At 43.1% G+C, this 15489-nt stretch overlaps 1 protein-coding gene and 1 pseudogene across 3 annotated transcripts in view; one reads left to right on the forward strand and one right to left on the reverse strand.

Annotated features, from left to right (window-relative positions):
* The window catches only part of LOC122557981 (glycylpeptide N-tetradecanoyltransferase 1), a 79156-nt gene that overhangs the window by 57822 nt on the left and 5845 nt on the right, over positions 1–15489 (reverse strand). The window lies entirely within an intron of this gene.
* Positions 1834–14508, forward strand: LOC148141818 (uncharacterized; annotated as a pseudogene).

Here is a 15489-nt window from a genome sequence, read left to right on the forward strand (position 1 = left end):
GCAGAGACTCGAACAAACAGCTCTGCTGACCATCCAACCCAAACTTTGGGTCAGCTACATGGATGACACCTTTGTCATCAGTAAATGAAATGAAGCGTTCAAGACCATCAATAATATCCTTACTGGCATAAAATTCACTAAAGAGGAGGAAAATCAACAACAAACTGCCATTCCTAGATGTCACAGTAGAGCGAACAGCCAATGGGGAACTTCAAACCAGCGTCTACAGGAAAACAACACATACGGACCAAATATTGAACTACAGAAGCAATCATCCCAACACCCGCAAATGAAGCTGCATCAGAACGTTATTTCAATGATCCATCACACACTGCAGCACAGAGGAAAATCACCTATATAGGGGATTCAAGAAGAATGGGTACCCAATGAACACAGTCCAACGCTTTCTCAGCAACAAACCCAAACAAGCAGACAGAACATGTCCAGAAACCCTCGCCACTCTCCCCTACATCAAAGACAGCTCGGAAATGACTGCCAGACTACTCAGACCCCTTGGCATCATGGTAGCCCACAAACCCACCAACACACTAAAACAGCAGCTAATGAACTTGAAAGGCCCTATACAGACAACAAGCAAAACTAATGTTATCTACAAAATACCGTGCAAGGACTGTAACAAACACTACATTGGACAAACAAGCCACCAGGATACATAAACAACAACTAGCCACAATAAGACATGACCCACTCTCATTAGTACTTTTATATACGGATGAGGAAAGACACCACTTTAACTGGGACAAAGACCATCCTAGGACAAGCCAGAGACAGGCACAAGAATTTCTAGAAGCATGGCATTCTAACTGGAACTCTATCAACAAACACATTGACTTGGAGAAGGTGAGGATTGCAGATGCTGGAGATCAGACTCCGATGAAGGGCTTATGCCCGAAATACTGATGTTCCTGCTCCTCAGATGCTGCCTGACCTGCTGTGCTTTTCTAGCACCACACTCTTGACTTCAATAAAGGGTAAGCAGTAACCTGTCAATGGATTTAAATGATTTGGGTTCATCAGTCCATTTTCTTTATTTGTCTCACTCCACAGTCCACCCATGAAAAACTGACCATCTGCCTTGGGTGAATTATTACCCAAGCACAGTACGTGCTAGTTCACACATAAACTGCACTACTAGAAGCTTCAGAATAGTTTTACTCATAAATGACACCATATGTGTTGGACAAACTCTGGAGTTAAGATCCTGAAGCTGGACTGGAACAGAACATTGTGTGTTCTTCATTGCAGCAGCTGGTAACTGCAAAGCAAAAGTGACCCGCACCACCCTGGGAAATCTGTGCCAAGTAAGCTGATCTCAGATGGTATGGAACTGGACACACAATCAGCCTCCGTGTCCCCCATTTCCGAACTCCAGATTATTGCCTTGCAATCTTTTAGCAGGGATCAGGCAAAATGAGACGGAGATGCTGTCATCCCATCACCACTGTTGATAGTTAAAACACAATACCTCAGCTCAAGCATGAATAGACAATTAGGATGCCAAGAAACAGCGCCATTAGGAAATGAGGCTTATTTTGACATAAATGAAACTTAATTCAGCATAAATAAAGTGAGAATCTACAAATATAAACATTCTTGTCAGACCATGTTTCCAGTTTAAAGTGCTAGTTTCTTAAGACAGAGTTTAAAAGCAGTGGTTAAAAATGCTGAGACAGTAAGATGGGGGAAAAATAGAAGTTTTAATATTGTTTTCTCAAAGTGTAACTGTCAATTTACAGTGGGAAGCAGAGTGGTCCAGGAACAGAATGCTTACTGAACTGAGTGCTAAACTGGCAATGAAATTTAAGTGCAAATATGGTCCAGTGAGTGAAGAAGGTGCTGCTTTTTTTAAAAAAAACCTTCAACTGATCAGTGCCCACTTCTTTATGCCCCAAGCCTTACTTTCCTTTACTAAATTGGCAATTGGTTAAGTGACCAAATAAAAGGTGTTGGGAGGCCTGATAAGGTTGTTGTGTACCACCACTGCAACATTAGGCAGCTTGTGGAATGCACTGCAGAACTATATCAGCCAGGAGTGTCCGCGGTGTGAGCAAGTTCAGCTCCTGGTCGCTGAGGTGTAGACCAAACAACAAACATTGCAGGGCCACAGATAGGAGAGTCACTTGCTCACTTCACTCCAGAAGGCAATCACACTCCTTGGGTTAATTAGAACTTTAGACTTGGAAATTGGTCAGAGACAGGAGGGTCTGACCGCAAGTCAGGCAGATATGGGCTTGTAGTAAAGCAAGACCCTCACAGCACATGATTTGGACCCACAGGCATGCTACCTGCATGGAAGAGCTCAAGGGCTGCCAGATAAATGAGAAAACCAACCATAGTACAGGATACCATTCAAATGGGGAAAGGGAAAAGAAATACGGAAATTACTAGACCCTTTGATGTTGTGCCAACCTTTTATCCTACTCTAAGATCAAACCAACCTACATACCCTTCATTTTGCTATCACCCTTGTGCATATCCGAGAATCGCGTAAATGCCCTTAATGTATCTGACTCTAATACCACTGCCGGCAGTGCATTCCATGCACCCACCACTCTGTGTGTAAAGAACCAACCTCTCACATTTCCCTTAAACCTTCCTCCAATCACCTTAAAATTATGCCCTCTTGGAATAGCCATTTTTGCCCTGGGAAAAAGTCTCTGACTGTTCGCTCTATGCCTCTCATCATCTTGTACACCTCAAACAAGTCGCTTCTCACCCTTCTTTGCTCCAATAAGAAAAGCTTGAATGGCCTCAACCTCTCTTCATAAGACATGCCCTCTAGTCCAGACAGCACCCTGGTAAATCTCATCTGCACCCTCTCTAAACTCCCACATCCTTCCTATAATGAGGCAACCAGAACTGAACATAATATTCCTAGTGTGGTCTAACCGGGGCTCTGTGGAGCTACAGCATTACCTCGCAGCTCTTAAACTCAATCCCCCTGCTAATGAAAGCTAACACACCATACGCCTATCAATTCAGTTTAGTCAGGGAATAGATCCTGTTCTCAGCAGCCCTGAACAGAAGTTTCAAAAGTTGGGTTGTCTGCCTGGGACCAGGTGTAAGGATATTTTCTCAGGGTGCATCGTGTGAGGATCTATTGCTTCAGTCCATGTGTGAACCTTGACATATCTAGCACTGGGAAGAACAGAAGTAATGTTTTGCTGAGAATATTGACCAGTTAGGGACCAAATTTAAATTCAGAACTGGAAAAGATAACCATTGCTAGGTTCTAACTCGAGTCATGCATCAATCAGCTTACACAATTAAACATATAGTCGAAAGAATGGGGGGAGAGAAGGCAAGGTTTTAGCTCATGGGTCGCTGACACCAGTATTCAGAGACTGATGGAGTAAGCTGTTCCACTGAGACAAGCTCCACTTAACCTGAATCAGTGTTCTTGCAGATCATAGGATGGAAGTTGTGAGTCTGACTTAAACTAACAGAGAGGCAAAAGAAGAAAGGAGATTTAGAAATCCAAAAGGTTGAGACAAATGAACACTGTAGATATTTGGGCAGCACAGATGCAGAGTGGTTAGCACTGCTGCCTCACAGGCCAGGGTCCTGGGTTTGATTCCACCATGGGGTGACTGTCTGTGTGGAGTGTGCACATTCTCCCCATGTCTGCAGTGGTTTCCTCCAGGTGCTTCCCCAGGTCCAAAAATGTGCAGGTTAGATAGATTGCCCATACAGTCCAGGGAATGTACAGGCTAGCTGGATTAACTATTGGACACGCAGGGTTATAGAGTTGGGGGGGGGGGTCTGGGTGGGATACACTTTGGAGGGTTGGGGTGCACTCCAAGAGTCTATGTGGCCTGCTTTCACACTGTTGAGATTCTATGATTTGAGTAAAGACAAGCAGAATAGATTGCAAGGCACTAATTGAAGGACAGGAAGTTCAGTTGCTGTCTATCTTATCACTCACCACTTCTCTAAACACTAAATATATTTACCTATTCATTCATCTACCATTTATGGAATCATTTCCAGATATTTGCAAAGTTCATATAACAAGGATTAATTAATTTACAGAGCAATTGTAATACAAGATTCATGAAGCAGTGATATTGTAGTAAAACACCGATGTTCGGTGCTGGTGCCAGACTGTGGTAAAACAGCTCATCCTCAGTCAACTGTACAATAGCAGTGGATATTACAAAATAACCCTATAGCAGTTACTGCGGTAAACTATCGTGAAATGTATTGAACAGCCTCTGCAGCTACTTAACCTGTTTCTTCTTTGAAATTACTGAACAGAAAACACAAACTGAGTCAAATGTCTAGGTATCAAATTAAGAGATGCTAATTTGCCCCAACACTACTTACGTATTATCAGTTAGGAGGTAAAGCACATTAACATTCCGTGGAGTGAGGGATCACTAATTCACCAGCATTTGTACAGAAAAAAAAATATGGTCCATCACATGGTAGGGACAGCACAATAGCAGAAGAAAGCTAGAACACATTCTGCCCATTAGAACTGCCTGGACAGCCTACCAACAGACAGTACCACATAATATCAGTATTGTGTTCAATTTGCAGACAAATCCAGAACATGGACATATCCTGCAATGTTCATTCAGGAAACACAGTTTAAACTGCTGAAATGCTCTGAGTTTACTGAAAGTCTATTGAAATACAAAGTGGACAGTTTTATTCAATGTGAAACAACAGAAATTACACCTCAGAAATACTGTTAATCCTAGCTCTGGGTTCCAGAATCAAGTCCCACTCCAGGATTTAAACACAACAGTCAAATCAGCTGGAGATGCCACATTTTGTGATCTTTGGGACTCCATCTGCCTACACAGATGGACATAAAAGACTTCCCAGCACTATCGTGAGGAAGAACTGCAGAATTATCTCCCGTGTCCTGCCCAAAACTTATCCTCAATCAACATCACCGAAACTGCATGATTGTACTTTTTTGTAGCTTGCCAAGTGTAACTAAATTGCCCATAGTGTTAGGTGCATTAGTCAGAGGGAAGTGGGTCTGGGTGGGTTACTCTCCAGATGGTTGGTGTGGATTGGTTGGGCCAAAGGGCTTCTTTCCACACTGTAAGGAATCTAATCTAATCTAAATTGGAGCATGGACTGGTTGGGTCGATTGGCCTGTAAGTAGACCAGAATTCCTGATGAAGGACTTTTGCCCGAAATATCGATTTTCCTGCTTCTCGGATACTGACTGACCTGCAGTGCATTTCCAGGACTATTCTAATCTTGACTGAAGTCTAAACAACTTTACTTAAGGAAGGGTGAGCTTCAGGCAGAAAAGACAAAAAAAAACTGGAACTGGGGTTGTCTATTGAGGAAAGCTTGGAGAAGCTAGGCTTGCAATAGCGGTTAGAAAAGGAAAAGTTCATAAGTTATAGGAGCAGAGTTAGGACAATTCGGCCCATCCTGACTGCTCCACCATTCGATCATGACTGATATACTCCTCACCCCCATATTCCTGCCTTCTCTTCATATCCCTTCATCCCATTACCAATCAAAAATCTGTTTAACTCCTCCTTAAATTTACTCCCTGTCGCAGCATCCACAGTACCTTACTGGAGCGAATTCCACAGATTTACAACCCTTTGGGAGAAGGAGTATTTCCACAACTGTTTTAAATTTGCTACTCCTTATCCTAAGACTTTGACCACTCATTTTAGAATGCCCCACAAGAGGAAACATCCATTCCATGTCTATTTTATCCATACCTTTTATCATCTTAAAAAACTCAATTTGAACACGCTTCATTCTTCTAAATTCCAGAAAGCCTTGGCCTAAACTGTTCAATCTCTTCATCCGACAAACCCCTCATGTCTGGGCTCAATCTAATGAACCTCCTCTGAACTGCCTCTAATACCATTACATCTTTGTTCAAATAAGGGGACCAAAACTGCACAATATTCCAGGTGCAGTCTCACCAATATTTTGTATAATTGCAACAATACTTCCTTACCTTTATATTCTGTTCTTTAGCTACAAAAGCCAACATTCCACTCACTTTCTTTATATCTGCTGTACCTGCATGCTCGTTTTCTGTGACCCATAAACGAGTACACCTTCATCCCTCTGCACTGGAGCACCCCGAAGTCTCTCCCCATTAAGACAACAGGTCACCTTCCCAATTTCTCGGCTCAAATGCAAGATGTCACACTTAGCCACATTAAACTCCATCTACCACATTTTGGCCCACTCTTCTAACCTACCTATATTCATTTGTAAAGTTCTTATTTCCTCATTGCAATTTTCGCTCTTCCTGTTTTTGGCTCATTCACAAATTTGACTATAGAACCATGGGGTCTCAGTGGTTAGCATTGCTGCTTCACAGCGCCAGGGACCTGGGTTCAATCCCAGCCTCAGGCGACTGTGTGTGGAGTTTGCACATTCTCCCGGTGTTTGCGTGGGTTTCCTCCAGGTGAACCAGTTTCTTCCCACAGTACAAAAATGTACAAGCTAAGTGAATTGGCCATGCTAAATTGCCCATAGTGTTCAGGGATGTGTTGGTTAGAGTCATTAGTTAAGGGTAAATGTAGAGTAGTAGGGGAATGGGTCCGGATGGGTTACTCTTCAGAGGGTCGGTGTGGACCTGTTGGGCCTAATGGCCAGTTTCCACACTTGTAGGGATTCTATGATTCCTATCCATGTTGTAGATTGAAAATAGCTAGGATCCAAGGACCAAACTCTGTGGCACTCCACTAATTACATCTTGCCATTCAGAAAAAAAATTTTATCCCAGCTCGGTCTTCTGTCCACCTGCCAGTCATCCGTCCATGCTAATAAATTATCCCTAATCCCATATAATCGAACCTTGTTAACCTTTTGTGCAGCACCTTATCAAATGCCTTCCAGAAATCCAGATAAATTACAATTACAATATCCCCATTAACCACCTTGCCTGTTACATCTTCAATGAACTCTAGCAAATTAGTCAAACATAATTTGACCTTCATAAAACCATACTGATTCTGATGGATAGCGTTTTGACTTTCCAAATGTCCTGATATTGCTTTCTTGATAATTGATTCTAACACTGTCCCAACAACAGATGTTAAACTACTGGTCTGTAATTTCCCACATTTTGCCTCCCTCCCTTTTTGAATAAGGGTGTTATATTAGCCATTCTCCAATCCACTGGAACCTTTCCCGTCCCAGGGAAATTTAGAAAGTTGACGTAAGTGAGGCAAAACATCCTAAGGGGTCTTGACAGGGTAGATGTTGAGAGGATGTTTTTTTCTTATGGAAGAATCTTAAACATCCTGTAGAAAAAAAATTAGGGGGTGCTCATTCAAAACAGATATGAAGCAATATTTTTGTTTCAGACAGGAGTGAGTTTTTGGAACTCCTCTAGAAAACGTGGTGGAAGCAAAGTTCTTGAATATTTTTAAGTCAGAGGCAGATATTTCTCATAATAATGGTGCTGAAATGTAATTGGGTTAGGTGGGAGTGTAGATTTGAGGTTACAATCAGATCAGCCACGATCATACTGAAAGATGTAGCCAGCTCGAGAAGCTCAGTATCCTACTCAAGTTCCTAATTCATGCGTCCATATGGGCTGAAGCATAAAACCTATACAGCGAGTTTTGAGATTTGTAACTCAGGTTGAGGTTCTGGATGTAGGTTTGCTCGCTGAGCTGCGAGGTTCATTTTCATACATTTCATCACCATACTAGATAACATTTTCTAGTGAGCCTTCGGACAAAACCTCCGTATAAAGGAAAACAACACATACAGACCAAATATTGAACTACAGAAGCAATCATCCCAACATGCACAAACAAACCTGCACCAGAACATTATTTCAATGAGCCACCACACACTGCAGCACAGAAGAACTACATAGAGCAGAGGAAAATCACCTTATCAGAGTATTCAAAAAGAATGGGTACCCAATGAACACAGTCCACTGATTTCTAAGCAACAAGCCCAAACAAGCAGACAAAACATGTCCAGAAACCCTAGCCACTCTCCCCTACATCAAAGACATCTCGGAAATGACTGCCAGACTACTCAGACCCCTTGGCATCATGGTAGCCCACAAACCCACCAACACACTAAAACAGCAGCTAATGAACTTGAAAGGCCCTATACAGTCAACAATCAAAACTAATGACGTCTACAACATACCGTGCAAGAACTGTAACAAACACTACATTGGATAAACAGGCAGAAAACTAGCCACCAGGATAAATGAACATCAACTAGCCACAAAACAACATGAGTCTCTCTCATTAATATCCTTACATACAAATAAGGAAGGATACCACTTTGACTGGGACAACACATCCATCCTTGGACAAGCCAAACAGAGACATGCACGAGAATGCCTAGAAGCATGGCATTCCAACCGGAACTCTATCAACAAACACACTGACTTGGACCCCATTTACCACCCCCTGAGAAAAAGAACAGGAAATGAGATCACCACAGGTAATGACATCACCAACCCAAGGAAACCCAAACATATAAATATAAAGCAGGAAATACCACCAGTGCTTCATCCTGAGGCTCACTGAAGATATTACGTAGTATGGTGACAAAACGTCAGAAAATGATCCTTCCAGCTCAGCGAGCAAACCTACATCCAGAACCTAAACAGCCACATAAATTGGCAGGTTTTCAAACTATTGATTGGGACTCAAAGTGGGTTCCCATTCAGTACATCACTAAAAGCAGCCACTCACAAAGCAAAACATAACTGGAAAATCCAGTTACCAACAGAGGTCAGTAATCTGGGCTTTGAGGGATGGATTGCCAAAGTTTAAATGCATTAATCACTTAAAAATAACTGAATGAATACTGCCAAAGTGAACCAACAGCACTTCACTGATGTGTCCGCCTGGCATACGTGTTCAGCTCTTCAGAGGAGAACTACAACTGACAACCATCTGACTCAGAGATAGTAACTGCTGAGTCAAAGAAAAGTTAAATAGTTGAAGTTAAAAGGAACCTCTAATGGAACGATGATGCAACGGAATTCACAGTACTATTGCTGTAAAACATTGAGGCAGCGTACTGGCGGTGGTGCAGTTCTGCCATCGTACAACTCTGGGTTGCAGTTCTGGTGGGGACAAATCAGTGGCTGTATAATATTGTGTTATATACTGGCGGAGACAGGCCTGTCACTACATAATATTAAGGTGAAGAACTCGTATGGATAAGTTCGTCACTAACAGTGATGCTCTTAAGTAAGCCTGTTGGTAATTTCTCAGCGTCGTGTGATCACATCCTTTCTAATAGGCTGCAGTATTTTCCTTTTATTGATGTTAGGTTAAACAGTCTGTCATTCCTAGTTTTCTCCCTTCTTTCAATTACCCAGCAAAATGACAAAGGAGGTTTATTACTCAGAAAAATTGGGGAATAAACAAATGGAACACACATAAATGACAAATAGAATTAGGATAGGGTTTGATAAAATAGCATATGACAAGCTTGTCTGTAAAGTCAAAGTATGTGGAAAAAATGGGCAGAAAACTCTTTACGGCACAACAGGGATAAGGCAGTTCATTAGAACTTACAAAGTTGTTCTTACAGAGAGATGGCACAGACAAAACTGGCTAAACCATATTCTTTCTTGCTGTGCGTATTCCTCAATGCTGGACTGAGATGAGTGTTGGTGTAGCCAATAAGAGTGTATTTTCCAGGGTCACATAGCTGTGTTACTCAGACATCTTTCCAATAAAGGAACTCCAACATTCCCAGCCACAAACATCATGTACAGCCAATCAGGGAAGGCAGTGTGTCTATCAACTAGCAAAATTGAAAAACACAACTTACCCTTGATTACATGCTAAAAACATTTCTTCTTTTACCCTACAACTATCCACGAAGCAAGTTGTGGGGCTAGGTGACTAAAAAGTTTTCCAATGCTTTCAATCTTATGACAATAATTTCTTACAATATCTCAATATTCTAGAGGTTTCAGAGAACATCTCTGGGACACGCACTAAACAACCCCACTGCCCCTTGGCCGAACACTTTGACACCCCCTCCCACTCACCAAGAACATGCAAGTCCTGGGCCTCCTCCACCACCACATTCTAACCACCCGATCCCTGGAGGAAGAACATCTCATTTTCCGCCTTGGGACTCTCCAACCACACGGAATCAACGTTGATTCCACCAGTTTCCTCAGCTTCTCCCCCCCCCCTCCACCTTATCCCCAGTCCAATCCTCTAACTCGGCAACGCCCTCTTAAAATGTCCTACCTGTCCATTTTCTTTCCCATCTATCTGCTCCACCCACCGCTCCGACCTATCGCCATCACCTCCCACCTTCATCTACCTATCGCAGTCCCAGCTATCTTACCCCCAGCCCAACCCTCCTCCCATTTATCTCTCAGCCCCCTTGCCCACCACCGTGCCCCACCCCCAACATTCCTGATGAAGAGCTTATGCTCAAAACCTCAACTCTCCTGCTCCTCAGATGCTGCCTGAGCGGCTGTGCTTTTCCAACACCACACTTTTTGACTCTGATCTTTGGCATCTGCAGTCCTCCCTTTCTCCTACTGATTAGATTAGATTAGACTAGATTCCCTACAGTATGGAAACAGGCCCTTCGGCCCAACAGGTCCACACCGACCCTCCGGAGAGTATCCCACCCCGACCCATTCTCCTACCCTATATTCACTCCTAACACCAAGGGCAATTTAGCATGGCCAATTCACCTAACCTGCACATCTTTGGATTGTGGGAGGAATCAGGAGCACTCGGAGGAAACCCACGCAGAGAAGAATGTGCAAACTCCACACAGACAGTCACCCGTGGCCAGAATCGAACCTGGGTTCCTGGTGCTGTGATGCAGCAGTGCTAGTCACTGAGCCACCGTGCCACCCCACCATTAACTTACTCACTGTACTCTGAGTAAGTTAATGGAAACCAAGTGGACACCTTTCCCATCACACTGCTAACTGAGAGCCTTAAGTGGGCATTCACGAGCCACTCAAGTACCTTTGTTAGTGTTCACCCAGTTGCAGTCAGTGACTTTGCATTCCACAAACCAGAGAATCACTCCCTGTTTGAATTGCTTTCATGCTTGCAGTGGTAGGAGAGGGTTTTGTTCAAAGGCAATTAGTGCTTCAACTAGGGACCTGGTATGAGGAAGAAAGGGAACCGCTGACAGCCACACTCATGCCCTCGCTATCAACCACCCCTGACTCCCTATATGTCACCTATCTACGGCCTGGGTCCATAAGATGTAGGAGCAGATTTAGGCCATTCAGCCCAGAGTCTGCTCCACAATTCGATCATGGTTTTACAACTCCATTCTCCTCCCTTCTCTCTGTAACCCCTGATCCCCTTACCAATCAAGAAGCCATCTCTGTCACAGAGATGTACAACACTGAAACAGACCCTTCGGTCCAACTCGTCCATGCTGACCAGATAGCCCAACCCAATCTAGCCCCACCTGCCAGCACCCGGCCCATATCCTCCCAAGCCCTTCCTAATAATATACCGTCCAGATGCCTGTTAATGTTGTAAGTGTACTTGCCTCTACCACTTCCTCTGGCAGCTCATTCCATACACGTACTACCCTCTACATGAAAAGGTTGCCCCTTAGGTCTTTTTCTATATTTGGCCCCTCTCACCCTAAACCTATGCCCTCAAGTTCTGGACTCCCCCACCCCAGGGAAGAAACTGGCTATTTATCCTATCCATGCCCCTCATGATTTTGACACTCAACAATTTGGCCTCCACAGCCCTCTGTGGCAATGAGTTCCACAGATTAACCACCTCCTGGATGAAGCAATTCCTCCTCATCTCAATTCTAAAGGCTGTTGACTCTGAGGCTGTGACCTCAAGTCTTAGTATCTCTTACTCGTGCAAACTTCTTCTTCGTGTTCACTCTATCAAGTTTCAACGAGATTTTCTCTTATTCTTCTAATCTCAGAGTACAGACCCAGATCACTCCTCATATGACAAGCCCTTCATTACCAGGATCATTCTTGTAAACCTCCTATGGACTGCACATTCATGCTTGGTTACGGGGCCCAAACTGGCGCTCAATATTCCAAAAGCGCTCTAACCAGAGGTTTACACAGCCTCGGCAATACATTTCTGCTTCTGCATTCTAGCCCTTTTGAAATGAATGGTTAATGTTGTGTTTGCCTTCCTGACAGTCAACTGTACTTGCATGCTAACCTTAAGAGAATCCTGAAGTCGGACTCCCAAGCCCCTTTATGCTTCAGATTTCAAAAGCCTGTGTCTGTATAGAAAATAATCTATGTCCCTAACCTTCCTACCAAAGTGCACAACCTAACACTTTCCCACACTGAATCCTAGTTGCCACTGCTCTACCTACTCTCCTAGCGTGTCCAAGTCCTTCTGTCACCTCCCCGCTTCCTGTATCTGCAAACTTAATGCCCTCAATTCCTTTGTCCAGATTTCTAACATATACCATGAATATCTGTGTCCCAACACTGACTCCTGCAGAACTCCATTCATCACTGGCTGCCATCCTGAAAAAGACCCCTTTATCCCTATTCTCAGCCTTCTGCCAGTCAGCCAATCCTCAATCCATGCCAATATCTTTGTCCTAACACCATGGGCTCTTACCTTAGCAGCCTCCTGCGCAGCACCTTTGTCACTGGCTGTCGAGAAATCCAAATAGATCACGTCCACTGGCGCTCTTTGTCTAACTTGCCTGTTACCCTCTCAAATAATTCTAATTCACTTAACAGACATGGCCTCACCTTCATGAAGCTGTGCTGACTTAACCCTATTTTAGCATGTACTTCCAAGTACTCTGCAATCCTATCTTTACTAATGGTGTCTACAATCTTACTAACGACTGAGGTCAGGCTAACCAACCTATAGTTTCCTGTCTTCTGTCTCCCTCATTTCTCAAATAGAAGTGGTACATTAGCCATTTGCCAGTTGTCTGGGACACTCCCTGACTCCAGCGATTCCTGAAAGATCACCATCAATGCCTCTTCAATCTCCTTCAGACTTCTGGGATGTAGTCCATCCATTGCAGATTATTTATCCACCTTCAGATTTTTCAGTTTCCCTAGCACCTTCGTCTTAGTGATGGCCACTACACTGAGTTCTGGTCCCTGAGCTATAGGGAGAGATTGAATAGGCTAGGGCTGTTTGCCCTGAAGCGTTGGAGGCTGAGGGGTGATTTTATAGAGGTTTATAGCATCATGAGGGGCATGGGTAGGATAAATAGACAAAGTCTTTTCTCTGGGGTGGGGGAGTCCAGAAGTAGAGGGTTTAGGGTAAGAGGGGAAGATTTAAAAGGGACTTTTTCACGCAGAGTGTGGTATGAGCATGGAATGAGCTGCCAGAGGAAGTGTTGGAGGCTGGTACAATTGCAACATTTAAAAGGCATCTGGATGGGTATATGAATAGGAAGGGTTTGGAGGAATATGGGCCAGGTGTTGGCAGATGGGACGAGATTGGGTTGGGATATCTGGTCGGCATGGATGCATTGGACCGAAGGGTCTGTTTCCATGCTGTATACCTCTATGACTATGACTATTTCATGAAAACTACATTACTGTATAGACAGGCTGGTCAGATGAGCTGAACAGCAGCAAATGAAACTTCATTTTGGAAAGTATAGGTGATGCATTTTGGAAAGATTAACAAGACAAGGGAATAAACATTGATTGGTAAGAAGCTAGTTACGGGGGATCACTGCTGTGCATGTCCATAGATCCTTGAAGGCAGTGAGCTAGTGTGGGTAAGGTGGCTTATGGAATGTTTGCCTTCATAAATCACCATTGAACACACATCAGTTCACAGAGGTACACAGTGCATTTATGGTTGCCACACAATGGGAAGGACGTGATTGCACTAGGGAGGGTGCAGAAAAGATTCACCAAGATGCTGCCTGTCCTGGAATGAATCAGTTACAAAGAGAAGCTGGAGAAGGTCAGGTTGTTTTCCTTGAGCAGTGGGATCTAATTGAGGTGTACAAGGTGGATGATGAGCATAGATCATGTAGATATGGAGAACATTTACACTTAGTATGGTCGTCAACAAGGTGTCAGGCAGAGATTCAAGTTAACACTAGGAAGTACAGTGGATTCTAGTAAACATGATGTGGAGATGCCGGTGTTGGACTGGGGTGTACAAAGTTAAAAATCACACAACTCCAGGTTATAGTCCAACAGGTTTAATTGGAAGCACACTAGCTTTCGGAGCATCGCTCTTCATCAGGTGGTTGTCTAGTAAAGATTCACTCACGGGTTTGGGGGTAGATCCAGAAATCACTGTCTAAATGGGTTGTAAAAGCAGGAACTATCAAGTAGTATTTAGCTAAATACTTGAAATGCCATAGGTTACAGAGCTATAGGCATGTTAGAAAATAGCTTCAGAACTGATGTATGTTTGATGACTGGCTTGGACATGAAGGACATTTTTTGACATTATAAAAACTATGACTCTATGGGATTAATTTCTTTTCTTGTTCATCAGGTATCAAGGATTGTACAACATTGACAAAACAAACAGTATCTATGTGCCAGTGTCAAACAGTGATACAGTGTGGTAGTCACCAGAGTAGTAAACCCAGGATGACATGAACATATTGTACACACCGGAACTTCAACCCATTGTTATACAGTGACAGCCCTCTCTAAATGTTTATAAAGTAGTGAAGGGCACAGGCAGGTCTGCCAATATATTCCAGTGCTATACAGTGACAAGTCTATATCTAGTAATACTGAATCCCACTGACTAGAATATACTCCACATAATTTTATATTTAGAGTTTTTGTGCTTAGATCTCTACAAAAGGGCCTTCAGTCCGTTGCTTCTGTGCTGGTCAAAGATAAACACTCAACAAATCCAATCCGTTTTCTTGCACTTGGCCCACAGCTTTGTATACCTTGACATCGCAAGTGCACATCTACATACTTCTTGAACGTTATAAAGGTTTCTGCCTCTACCAGCCTTACAGGCAGTGAGTTTTAGATTCTCACTATCCTTTGGGTGAAAGAGTTTTTCCTCACATCTCCTCTAAACCTCTTGTCTCTCACTGTAAATCTATGGTCCCTGGTCACTGATCTCTCCAATAAGGTTTATTCCTGTCTTACCCTATTTATGCTCCACATAATTGCATACACCTTAATCATATTCCTTCTCAATCTTCTCTGCTCTAAGGAAAATAACCCCAGCTTATCCATCTCCCTTCATAACAATCTCTCTAGTACAAACAACATTCTGGTAAATCCCCTTGCACCCTCTCCAGTGTTAAAACATCCCTCCAGAACTGCTCACAATACTCTTGCTGTGCCCTAACCAATATTTTATATAGTTCCACCATAACTTTCCTGGTCTTAAACTCTAAGCCTCGGCTAATGAAGGAAACAAATTTAAAATAAAGGAATAAATGAAAACATTTCATAATGTCAAAGTTCTGGAATTTTACTGTTAGATGCTCTTCAGAACTAAGCCACACTCAAGCCCAACCATTTACACTTCACTGAAATGTTAATTAAAACATTGTTATGTGCTACTTAAAATCAGGTAA

The sequence above is a fragment of the Chiloscyllium plagiosum genome, unplaced genomic scaffold, assembly GCF_037043375.1.
Source record: "Chiloscyllium plagiosum isolate Xiang-an unplaced genomic scaffold, Cpla_swu_hap1 HiC_scaffold_32, whole genome shotgun sequence".
Lineage (NCBI taxonomy): Eukaryota > Metazoa > Chordata > Chondrichthyes > Orectolobiformes > Hemiscylliidae > Chiloscyllium > Chiloscyllium plagiosum.